This window comes from Pelophylax lessonae (genome assembly GCF_965119305.1).
Source record: "Pelophylax lessonae genome assembly, chromosome: 1".
NCBI classification, from domain to species: domain Eukaryota; kingdom Metazoa; phylum Chordata; class Amphibia; order Anura; family Ranidae; genus Pelophylax; species Pelophylax lessonae.
This window is the reverse complement of record NC_138768.1, coordinates 859158358-859170093: the sequence shown is the minus strand read 5'-3', so window position 1 is coordinate 859170093 and position 11736 is coordinate 859158358. Positions and strand designations below refer to the sequence as shown.

Below are 11736 nucleotides of genomic sequence, written 5' to 3'. Positions count from 1 at the left end.
GCATGGTGGGTAGTGATGCAGGTAAAAATAAATGATGGGCGCCAGTCACTTTTATGCTGAAGGAACAGGATAGTTTATTTCTTCTCAACAGGTCAAAAATAAACTGAGGGAGAGAGGGGTAGGGTCCAGGACACCCTTCAAGAACAGTCTATTAGGCAGACTCCTATTGCAAAAGACAGGTTATTCAGACAGCAGTACAGGATAGCAGACCTTGAGAATTATTAGGCATTAGTGTTGAGCGAACACGGACTGTATTATTCGTGTTCGTACCGAATAATTGGATTTTTTGTACCCGAACACGGACACGGACACTTTACTGTATGTTCGGGTAAAAATCCGTGTTCGGTCGTTTTATTTCCGGGTTTTGCATGCTTTGGCGCTCTTTTCATGGCGGGCTTTCAACAGCCAATCAACAATCGTTTAACTGGTGTGCCTTAAGCCATCCCAGCCATGCCTGCAAATGTCTCAGTAGCTGTGATTGGCCGTCTGAAGCATGTGACCAAGTCTTTATAAGTTCGAGGCAGCCGCAGCGGCGTCATTATGCTGCTTAGATTCAGGGACAGAGCACACATCAACGTGCTGGCTGCTGATTAGGGAAAGATAGGCAGGAAAAAACCATTTGTGTCCGGATAGAATTGAGGGACAGGTCGGAGTGTTTAGGCAGGGCGAGTTGTAGGCATTTTAGGGATAGAGTCTGCTGAATTATAGGGTCAGTGTCTTCTACAAACTACAATCGATATTGCTGTGTGGGGGGTGGGGTGAATCTGCACTCAATCCTGATCTACGATCTCTTCTCAATCCTGTTAGGGACAGAGTCTGCTGAATTTTAGGGAAACTGTGTTCTACAAACTACAATCGATATTGCTGTGTGGTGTGGGATTGGAGATAGGCAGGTGTCAGTGATCCACATCCACTTTTCTGTGTGTGAGCTGCAGTGAACACAATCTTTTTGGGCTGCAGTGAACACAATCTTTTTGGGCTGCAGTGAACACAATCTTTTTGGGCTGCAGTGAACACAATCTTTTTGGGGTGCAGTGAACACAATCTTTTTGGGGTGCAGTGAACAAAATCCTTTGTGGGGTGCAGTGAACACAATCTTTTTGGGGTGCAGTGAACACAATCTTTGTGGGGTGCAGTGAACAAAATCCTTTGTGGGGTGCAGTGAACACAATCTTTTTGGGGTGCAGTGAACAAAATCCTTTTTGGGGTGCAGTGAACAACATCCTTTTTGGGGTGCAGTGAACACAATCTTTTTGGGGTGCAGTGAACAAAATCCTTTGTGGGGTGCAGTGAACACAATCTTTTTGGGGTGCAGTGAACACAATCTTTTTGGGCTGCAGTGAACACAATCTTTTTGGGCTGCAGTGAACACAATCTTTTTGGGCTGCAGTGAACACAATCTTTTTGGGGTGCAGTGAACACAATCTTTTTGGGGTGCAGTGAACAAAATCCTTTGTGGGGTGCAGTGAACACAATCTTTTTGGGGTGCAGTGAACACAATCTTTGTGGGGTGCAGTGAACAAAATCCTTTGTGGGGTGCAGTGAACACAATCTTTTTGGGGTGCAGTGAACAAAATCCTTTTTGGGGTGCAGTGAACAACATCCTTTTTGGGGTGCAGTGAACACAATCTTTTTGGGGTGCAGTGAACAAAATCCTTTGTGGGGTGCAGTGAACACAATCTTTTTGGGGTGCAGTGAACACAATCTTTTTGGGGTGGAGTGAACAACATCCTTTTTGGGGTGCAGTGAACAAAATCCTTTTTGGGGTGCAGTGAACAAAATCATTTTTGGGGTGCAGTGAACACAATCTTTTTGGGGTGCAGTGAACACAATCTTTGTGGGGTGCAGTGAACACAATCTTTTTGGGGTGGAGTGAACAACATCCTTTTTGGGGTGGAGTGAACAACATCCTTTTTGGGGTGCAGTGAACACAATCTTTTTGGGGTGCAGTGAACACAATCTTTGTGGGGTACAGTGAACAGAATCTTTGTGGGGTGCAGTGAACACAATCTTTGGGGGGTACAGTGAACACAATCTTTGTAAGGTGCAGTGAACACAATCTTTGTGGGGTGCAGTGAACACAATCATTGTGGGGTGCAGTGAACTCAATCTTTGTGGGGTACAGTGAACACAATCTCATACTTCTGAAGGTTTGAGGGTGCTGCCTGTTCCATACTCCCCCTACTCCTAGCCTTTTAGGGGTACAAACAATAGTAATTGGGGCCTAGTGTGGTTGTGTACGTGTGATATACATACACTTTTTTGGGATCATATTTTCTATTCCGCTATTTAATCAAAAACCTTTGGGGATCAGTTAAATTGGGGGATAGTCTGTGTTGGTACGTGTGAGAGAGATCCACCTTTCCAAGTTGTTGGGGTTCATCTCATACTTCTGAAGGTTTGAGGGTGCTGCCTGTTCCATACTCCCCCCTACTCCTAGCCTTTTAGGGGTACAAACAATAGTAATTGGGGCCTAGTGTGGTTGTGTACGTGTGATATACATACACTTTTTTGGGATCATATTTTCTATTCCGCTATTTAATCAAAAACCTTTGGGGATCAGTTAAATTGGGGGATAGTCTGTGTTGGTACGTGTGAGAGAGATCCACCTTTCCAAGTTGTTGGTGGGGTTCATCTCATACTTCTGAAGGTTTGAGGGTGCTGCCTGTTCCATACTCCCCCTACTCCTAGCCTTTTAGGGGTACAAACAATAGTAATTGGGGCCTAGTGTGGTTGTGTACGTGTGATATACATACACTTTTTTGGGATCATATTTTCTATTCCGCTATTTAATCAAAAACCTTTGGGGATCAGTTAAATTGGGGGATAGTCTGTGTTGGTACGTGTGAGAGAGATCCACCTTTCCAAGTTGTTGGGGTTCATCTCATACTTCTGAAGGTTTGAGGGTGCTGCCTGTTCCATACTCCCCCTACTCCTAGCCTTTTAGGGGTACAAACAATAGTAATTGGGGCCTAGTGTGGTTGTGTACGTGTGATATACATACACTTTTTTGGGATCATATTTTCTATTCCGCTATTTAATCAAAAACCTTTGGGGATCAGTTAAATTGGGGGATAGTCTGTGTTGGTACGTGTGAGAGAGATCCACCTTTCCAAGTTGTTGGGGTTCATCTCATACTTCTGAAGGTTTGAGGGTGCTGCCTGTTCCATACTCCCCCTACTCCTAGCCTTTTAGGGGTACAAACAATAGTAATTGGGGCCTAGTGTGGTTGTGTACGTGTGATATACATACACTTTTTTGGGATCATATTTTCTATTCCGCTATTTAATCAAAAACCTTTGGGGATCAGTTAAATTGGGGGATAGTCTGTGTTGGTACGTGTGAGAGAGATCCACCTTTCCAAGTTGTTGGGGTTCATCTCATACTTCTGAAGGTTTGAGGGTGCTGCCTGTTCCATACTCCCCCCTACTCCTAGCCTTTTAGGGGTACAAACAATAGTAATTGGGGCCTAGTGTGGTTGTGTACGTGTGATATACATACACTTTTTTGGGATCATATTTTCTATTCCGCTATTTAATCAAAAACCTTTGGGGATCAGTTAAATTGGGGGATAGTCTGTGTTGGTACGTGTGAGAGAGATCCACCTTTCCAAGTTGTTGGGGTTCATCTCATACTTCTGAAGGTTTGAGGGTGCTGCCTGTTCCATACTCCCCCTACTCCTAGCCTTTTAGGGGTACAAACAATAGTAATTGGGGCCTAGTGTGGTTGTGTACGTGTGATATACATACACTTTTTTGGGATCATATTTTCTATTCCGCTATTTAATCAAAAACCTTTGGGGATCAGTTAAATTGGGGGATAGTCTGTGTTGGTACGTGTGAGAGAGATCCACCTTTCCAAGTTGTTGGGGTTCATCTCATACTTCTGAATGTTTGAGGGTGCTGCCTGTTCCATACTCCCCCTACTCCTAGCCTTTTAGGGGTACAAACAATAGTAATTGGGGCCTAGTGTGGTTGTGTACGTGTGATATACATACACTTTTTTGGGATCATATTTTCTATTCCGCTATTTAATCAAAAACCTTTGGGGATCAGTTAAATTGGGGGATAGTCTGTGTTGGTACGTGTGAGAGAGATCCACCTTTCCAAGTTGTTGGGGTTCATCTCATACTTCTGAAGGTTTGAGGGTGCTGCCTGTTCCATACTCCCCCTACTCCTAGCCTTTTAGGGGTACAAACAATAGTAATTGGGGCCTAGTGTGGTTGTGTACGTGTGATATACATACACTTTTTTGGGATCATATTTTCTATTCCGCTATTTAATCAAAAACCTTTGGGGATCAGTTAAATTGGGGGATAGTCTGTGTTGGTACGTGTGAGAGAGATCCACCTTTCCAAGTTGTTGGGGTTCATCTCATACTTCTGAAGGTTTGAGGGTGCTGCCTGTTCCATACTCCCCCCTACTCCTAGCCTTTTAGGGGTACAAACAATAGTAATTGGGGCCTAGTGTGGTTGTGTACGTGTGATATACATACACTTTTTTGGGATCATATTTTCTATTCCGCTATTTAATCAAAAACCTTTGGGGATCAGTTAAATTGGGGGATAGTCTGTGTTGGTACGTGTGAGAGAGATCCACCTTTCCAAGTTGTTGGGGTTCATCTCATACTTCTGAAGGTTTGAGGGTGCTGCCTGTTCCATACTCCCCCTACTCCTAGCCTTTTAGGGGTACAAACAATAGTAATTGGGGCCTAGTGTGGTTGTGTACGTGTGATATACATACACTTTTTTGGGATCATATTTTCTATTCCGCTATTTAATCAAAAACCTTTGGGGATCAGTTAAATTGGGGGATAGTCTGTGTTGGTACGTGTGAGAGAGATCCACCTTTCCAAGTTGTTGGGGTTCATCTCATACTTCTGAATGTTTGAGGGTGCTGCCTGTTCCATACTCCCCCTACTCCTAGCCTTTTAGGGGTACAAACAATAGTAATTGGGGCCTAGTGTGGTTGTGTACGTGTGATATACATACACTTTTTTGGGATCATATTTTCTATTCCGCTATTTAATCAAAAACCTTTGGGGATCAGTTAAATTGGGGGATAGTCTGTGTTGGTACGTGTGAGAGAGATCCACCTTTCCAAGTTGTTGGGGTTCATCTCATACTTCTGAAGGTTTGAGGGTGCTGCCTGTTCCATACTCCCCCTACTCCTAGCCTTTTAGGGGTACAAACAATAGTAATTGGGGCCTAGTGTGGTTGTGTACGTGTGATATACATACACTTTTTTGGGATCATATTTTCTATTCCGCTATTTAATCAAAAACCTTTGGGGATCAGTTAAATTGGGGGATAGTCTGTGTTGGTACGTGTGAGAGAGATCCACCTTTCCAAGTTGTTGGGGTTCATCTCATACTTCTGAAGGTTTGAGGGTGCTGCCTGTTCCATACTCCCCCTACTCCTAGCCTTTTAGGGGTACAAACAATAGTAATTGGGGCCTAGTGTGGTTGTGTACGTGTGATATACATACACTTTTTTTGGATCATATTTTCTATTCCGCTATTTAATCAAAAACCTTTGGGGATCAGTTAAATTGGGGGATAGTCTGTGTTGGTACGTGTGAGAGAGATCCACCTTTCCAAGTTGTTGGGGTTCATCTCATACTTCTGAAGGTTTGAGGGTGCTGCCTGTTCCATACTCCCCCTACTCCTAGCCTTTTAGGGGTACAAACAATAGTAATTGGGGCCTAGTGTGGTTGTGTACGTGTGATATACATACACTTTTTTGGGATCATATTTTCTATTCCGCTATTTAATCAAAAACCTTTGGGGATCAGTTAAATTGGGGGATAGTCTGTGTTGGTACGTGTGAGAGAGATCCACCTTTCCAAGTTGTTGGGGTTCATCTCATACTTCTGAAGGTTTGAGGGTGCTGCCTGTTCCATACCCCCCCTACTCCTCATCTAGCCTTTTAGGGGTACAAACAATAGTAATTGGGGCCTAGTGTGGTTGTGTACGTGTGATATACATACACTTTTTTTGGATCATATTTTCTATTCCGCTATTTAATCAAAAACCTTTGGGGATCAGTTAAATTGGGGGATAGTCTGTGTCGGTACGTGTGAGAGAGATCCACCTTTCCAAGTTGTTGGGGTTCATCTCATACTTCTGAAGGTTTGAGGGTGCTGCCTGTTCCATACTCCCCCTACTCCTCATCTAGCCTTTTAGGGGTACAAACAATAGTAATTGGGGCCTAGTGTGGTTGTGTACGTGCGAGATACATACACTTTTTTTGATCATATTTCCTATTCCGCTATTCAATAAAAACCTTTGAGGATCAATTGAATTGCGGGATAGTCTGTGTCGGTACGTGTGAGAGAGATCCACCTTTCCTAGTTGTTGGGGTTCATCTCATACTTCTGAAGGTTTGAGGGTGCTGCCTGTTCCATACTCCCCCTACTCCTCATCTAGCCTTTTAGGGGTACAAACAATAGTAATTGGGGCCTAGTGTGGTTGTGTACGTGTGATATACATACACTTTTTTTGGATCATATTTTCTATTCCGCTATTTAATCAAAAACCTTTGGGGATCAGTTAAATTGGGGGATAGTCTGTGTCGGTACGTGTGAGAGAGATCCACCTTTCCAAGTTGTTGGGGTTCATCTCATACTTCTGAAGGTTTGAGGGTGCTGCCTGTTCCATACCCCCCCTACTCCTCATCTAGCCTTTTAGGGGTACAAACAATAGTAATTGGGGCCTAGTGTGGTTGTGTACGTGCGAGATACATACACTTTTTTTGATCATATTTCCTATTCCGCTATTCAATAAAAACCTTTGAGGATCAATTGAATTGCGGGATAGTCTGTGTCGGTACGTGTGAGAGAGATCCACCTTTCCAAGTTGTTGGGGTTCATCTCATACTTCTGAAGGTTTGAGGGTGCTGCCTGTTCCATACTCCCCATACTCCTCATCTAGCCTTTTAGGGGTACAAACAATAGTAATTGGGGCCCAGTGTGGTTGTGTACGTGTGATATACATACACTTTTTTGGGATCATATTTTCTATTCCGCTATTTAATCAAAAACCTTTGGGGATCAGTTAAATTGGGGGATAGTCTGTGTCGGTACGTGTGAGAGAGATCCACCTTTCCAAGTTGTTGGGGTTCATCTCATACTTCTGAAGGTTTGAGGGTGCTGCCTGTTCCATACCCCCCCTACTCCTCATCTAGCCTTTTAGGGGTACAAACAATAGTAATTGGGGCCTAGTGTGGTTGTGTACGTGCGAGATACATACACTTTTTTTGATCATATTTCCTATTCCGCTATTCAATAAAAACCTTTGAGGATCAATTGAATTGCGGGATAGTCTGTGTCGGTACGTGTGAGAGAGATCCACCTTTCCAAGTTGTTGGGGTTCATCTCATACTTCTGAAGGTTTGAGGGTGCTGCCTGTTCCATACTCCCCCCTACTCCTCATCTAGCCTTTTAGGGGTACAAACAATAGTAATTGGGGCCCAGTGTGGTTGTGTACGTGTGATATACATACACTTTTTTTGGATCATATTTTCTATTCCGCTATTTAATTTAACTGGGCCTCCATGCGAGACCTGTGTGCCTTGTTGCGCTGTTTTGAGTACTCCACCAACATGGCCAGTGGCAATGACGCCGTTCTCAGCTTAACTATCCCACTTCTATGCCTCCTTGAAAAAACAATTCGGGCGATGATGGAAGAGGATGTGGCACAGGATGAGGAGGAGGAGGAGGAGGATGAAGAGGTAACATTTCCAAGGCTTTCAGGGCAGTCATTCGCAAGGGGCTCCGAGGGTGGGTTCCTGCACACGCAAACGCCAGGGACGCAATTGTCCAGCAGGGGCACAGTTCTGGAGGATGAGGAGGATGAGGAGGAGGAGGAGCTGGAGGAGGAGATGGAACCATGTTCACAGCAGGGTGGCACCCAGGCCAGCTCATGGCCATCACTGGTGCGTGGCTGGGGGGATACAGAGGACACGGACGATACACCTCCCACAGAGGACAGCCTTTCGTTGCCTCTGGGCAGCCTGGCACACATGAGCGATTACATGCTGCAGTGTCTCCACAACGACCGCCGAGTTGCCCACATTCTAACTTGTGCTGATTACTGGGTGGCCACGCTGCTGGATCCCCGTTACAAGGACAACGTACCGTCCTTAATTCACTCACTGGAGCGCGATCGCAAGATGCGCGAGTACAAGCGCACGCTGGTAGACGCCATGCTGCTGGCATTCCCATCTGACAGCGGGGCCACAGTGGAAGCACAAGGCAGAGGAGGAGGAGGAGGAGGTCGCCAACGCAACCAGGGCACCGCCAGCACCTCAGAAGGCAGGGTTAGCATGGCCGAAATGTGGAAAAGCTTTGTCAGCACGCCACAACAAACAGCAGCACCAGCAGCTCAGATGGAACGTCTTAGCAGGAGGCAGCATTTTACCAACATGGTGGAGCAGTATGTGTGCACACGCCTACATGTAGTGAATGACGGGTCTGCCCCCTTCAACTTCTGGGTCTCCAAATTGGGCACATGGCTTGAGCTTGCCCTTTACGCCTTGGAGGTGCTGGCGTGCCCTGCAGCCAGTGTATTATCTGAACGGGTATTTAGCACGGCTGGGGGCGTTATAACAGACAAGCGCAGCCGCCTGTCCAGAGACAATGTGGACAAGCTCACGTTCATTAAAATGAACCAGGCATGGATCCCACGGGACTTTTCCGTACCTTATGCAGAATAGCAATGGATACCGACCTTACCCACCCATGTCCATTTTTGCTCTTTCTCACTCTTTTGGGGTGTACCCTCATTTAAAATTTTTGAAAAGAAGCAGTGTTGGCTACCTCGTCCTCCTCCTCAGGGCCAGATTAATGTAGGGGCTATTGGAGCTGCAGCTCCAGGCCCCTACCTTTTATATAGGCCCCGGTTTGGCCATATTCACTGTTACCGCTCTTCTGTCACTTGTAAACACAGAAGTCTGGCTTCTATGCTCGCTTCCCCAGGCAGCACCCTCAGAACCTCCCCACACAGCGTGAAGGCCGGACAAGGAGGGACAGTTGGCGATGCATGGATGTGTTTATGGGCTTCAGAGACAGCATCCCATGTTGAATTAGGCATGCATGGCTGCACCCTTCCTCCTCTGGGTGCATGGCAAGGCACGGCCCTTAAGGCCCTTCAAAATCCTCAGCACCAAGCCCATGATGCTGTTAATCCGGCCCTGGTCCTCCTCCACCGCCGCTTCCACCTACACCGCCCATAGGTGTGCGCAGCCTATTGCATTAAGGTGTGCACCCCAAAGTTGAAATACACATGCATGTGTTTGCCAGCAGGGAGAGTAATGTATCGGGGCCATGTACCTGTAGGCAAGGAGAAATAGAGCAGAGCAGGTCCCAGGGAGATCTTTCCCATCTCCTCACTGGCAATGCTATGTGCCCTAGGTGATTAGGGTGTGCCCAGGCACACCCAGCACACCCTGTGCGCACGCCTATGTCACCGCCACATCCACCACCACCTCAACCTCCCTCCTACTCCATATGGGCCTCGTCCTTCAGAGATGAAGAAGAACATTGTTTTATTTTTCTGTTTTTTTTTTGTTGTTTTAAGTTATTTCCCTATCCACATTTGTTTGCAGAGCACTTGCCATGCTCTTAATTACGTTTTGCTGCCATTTGCAGCACTCTAGCCCTTTCCTTTGGTGTTTTAGAGCCATTTTAGTGCCTTAAAGTTCGGGTCCCCATTGACTTCAATGGGGTTCGGTGTCCGGGAAAAGTTCGGTAAAAGTCCGGGACACGGACCCGGACTTTTTTTTAAAGTTCGGCCGAACCCGTCGAACACGGACATCTAGGTGTTCGCTCAACCCTATTAGGCATCCATGAGCTTCAGATTGATCTGGGAGACATCTTCTCTCCACTAGACACAATCCCTTTTTGTGGTCTGTACTGTCTGGACAGCTATCCTCCATAAGATACAAGCAGGTTACTCACACAGGTTACTGGATGTCTGTGGATGATCTTTCCCTTGTGGGTCGCTGGCTCTCCTCAGCAGAATCCCAGGTATCTGACCAGGCCTCAGGCTTCAGGCCTAGTCAGCAGCAACAGCAGCACACACCCTTCCCCAAGGGGGGTAGGGCGGGAAGAGACCGATCATTGGACCTCCCATCCTTTTTATAAGATCTCCCAGAATGCCGTAGTGACACTCTGATTGGCTGAGAGATACATGGACATTAACAGTTTGTTTAACTGTAATTCTCACACTAGTGTCAGAGGCCACAGTGCCACCTGCTGACGGAAGGGAGAAGCGCAGTCAAACCAGATTAAGAAGGGAAGTCCAATTAGCCACAGAATAATTACAGCCAAGCTAAGTAAGGCTCAGCAACTAAATTTAACAGCAACCTTGCATAAAGACAAGGGTGCTACACGAGAGTCTCTGGGGGGTCTTGTTTTCTGCCTTGCCTGCACCAGGCCACGGCCCTGCTTCTTACTACTCTTTCTGTCCGTACCACTGTACTAGCTGTGTTCTTCTATGCTGTTATTTTCTATTGCTACTTTGGGTACTGTTGCCCTGCCTATGGACACTGCCTTGTTGCTATGGTTACTGCCGCTCTAACACTATTGTGACTAGGGGTACTGCTACTACTAATACTTTTGCCATGGGTTTTGATACTCTTATGCTATTGTTACCATAGGCACGGCTACCTTAATACTGTTGTTACCAGGGGTACTGCTACTCTGCTATACTACTTGCCATGGGTGTTGCTACTCAAAATACTATTGTTAATATAGGTATTGCTACTCTAATGGTTACTAGGCATACTACTCCGAAATACTATTTCTATGGGTACTGCTGCAATGTTATTGTCACACTACTGTTACTACTGTTATCTCTTGGACTACTGCTATTCGTGCCGCTACACTCCTATGTTGTGTTCTACTGTTTTACAGCTACACGGCTATACTGTTAAATACCACAACTACTGCATACCGATACACTGCTATGCCGGTACTATGGGCACCATGGCGGTATATATATATACTGCCACATTTTCAATTACCACCGCACGCGCTACTGCTTACACCTACGGATGCGCTGCCAATACCATTACCTTACAAGCACTATTGCCATACATGCCGTCACGCATGTCACTACCATAGACGCTACCATACGGCCACGCTACATCACCATTGATACTATTCCCACCATATGACTGCTATACACTATTTTATCACTACCAACGCTGTTACCACCGCCGTGCTACGGTTACACTGCTACACTACATGACTACCAATAACGCATGTATTGCCGCTGTTATACTACTACACTACTTATGCTACTACCGTGTGTACCACTACTACTTCATTGTCATGTTGCACTACCCCTTCATCAAGCCTCCGTATAGGGTTAGAGAACTGGCTATTTAGGGCTAGGCGCTGGCCTTAGTCTCCCTGGTAGCTGGTCCCGCGAGGCCAACACCCCAATCTCAACACGGAGATTTTCGCCCTCGGGCCAAATCATAGTTAGTGCCTCGCATCCACCCATCTCTTGGGGTCATAGTCAGGGCCTCACCTGTCACGGCCACACGTTTTAAATCTTTTACCGTCACCGAGAGGCCAACCCCCCGCCACCACGCTAGTGGCTCGTGCCCCACGCCCAAATCATAGATAGAGCCTCTCATCTGCCGCTCGGCAACTAGCAGGGCCTCACCTGTCACGGGGTAGTCAGCTTTCGCCTCGGCACTAGTTAGCCAGCCAGTTCTGTTTTAGCTCA

General features: G+C 46.2%; 1 pseudogene across 1 annotated transcript in view; it reads left to right on the top strand.

Moving 5' to 3' along the window:
- The window catches only part of LOC309559395 (claudin-18-like), a 50081-nt pseudogene that overhangs the window by 1143 nt on the left and 37202 nt on the right, over positions 1 to 11736 (top strand). The window lies entirely within an intron of this gene.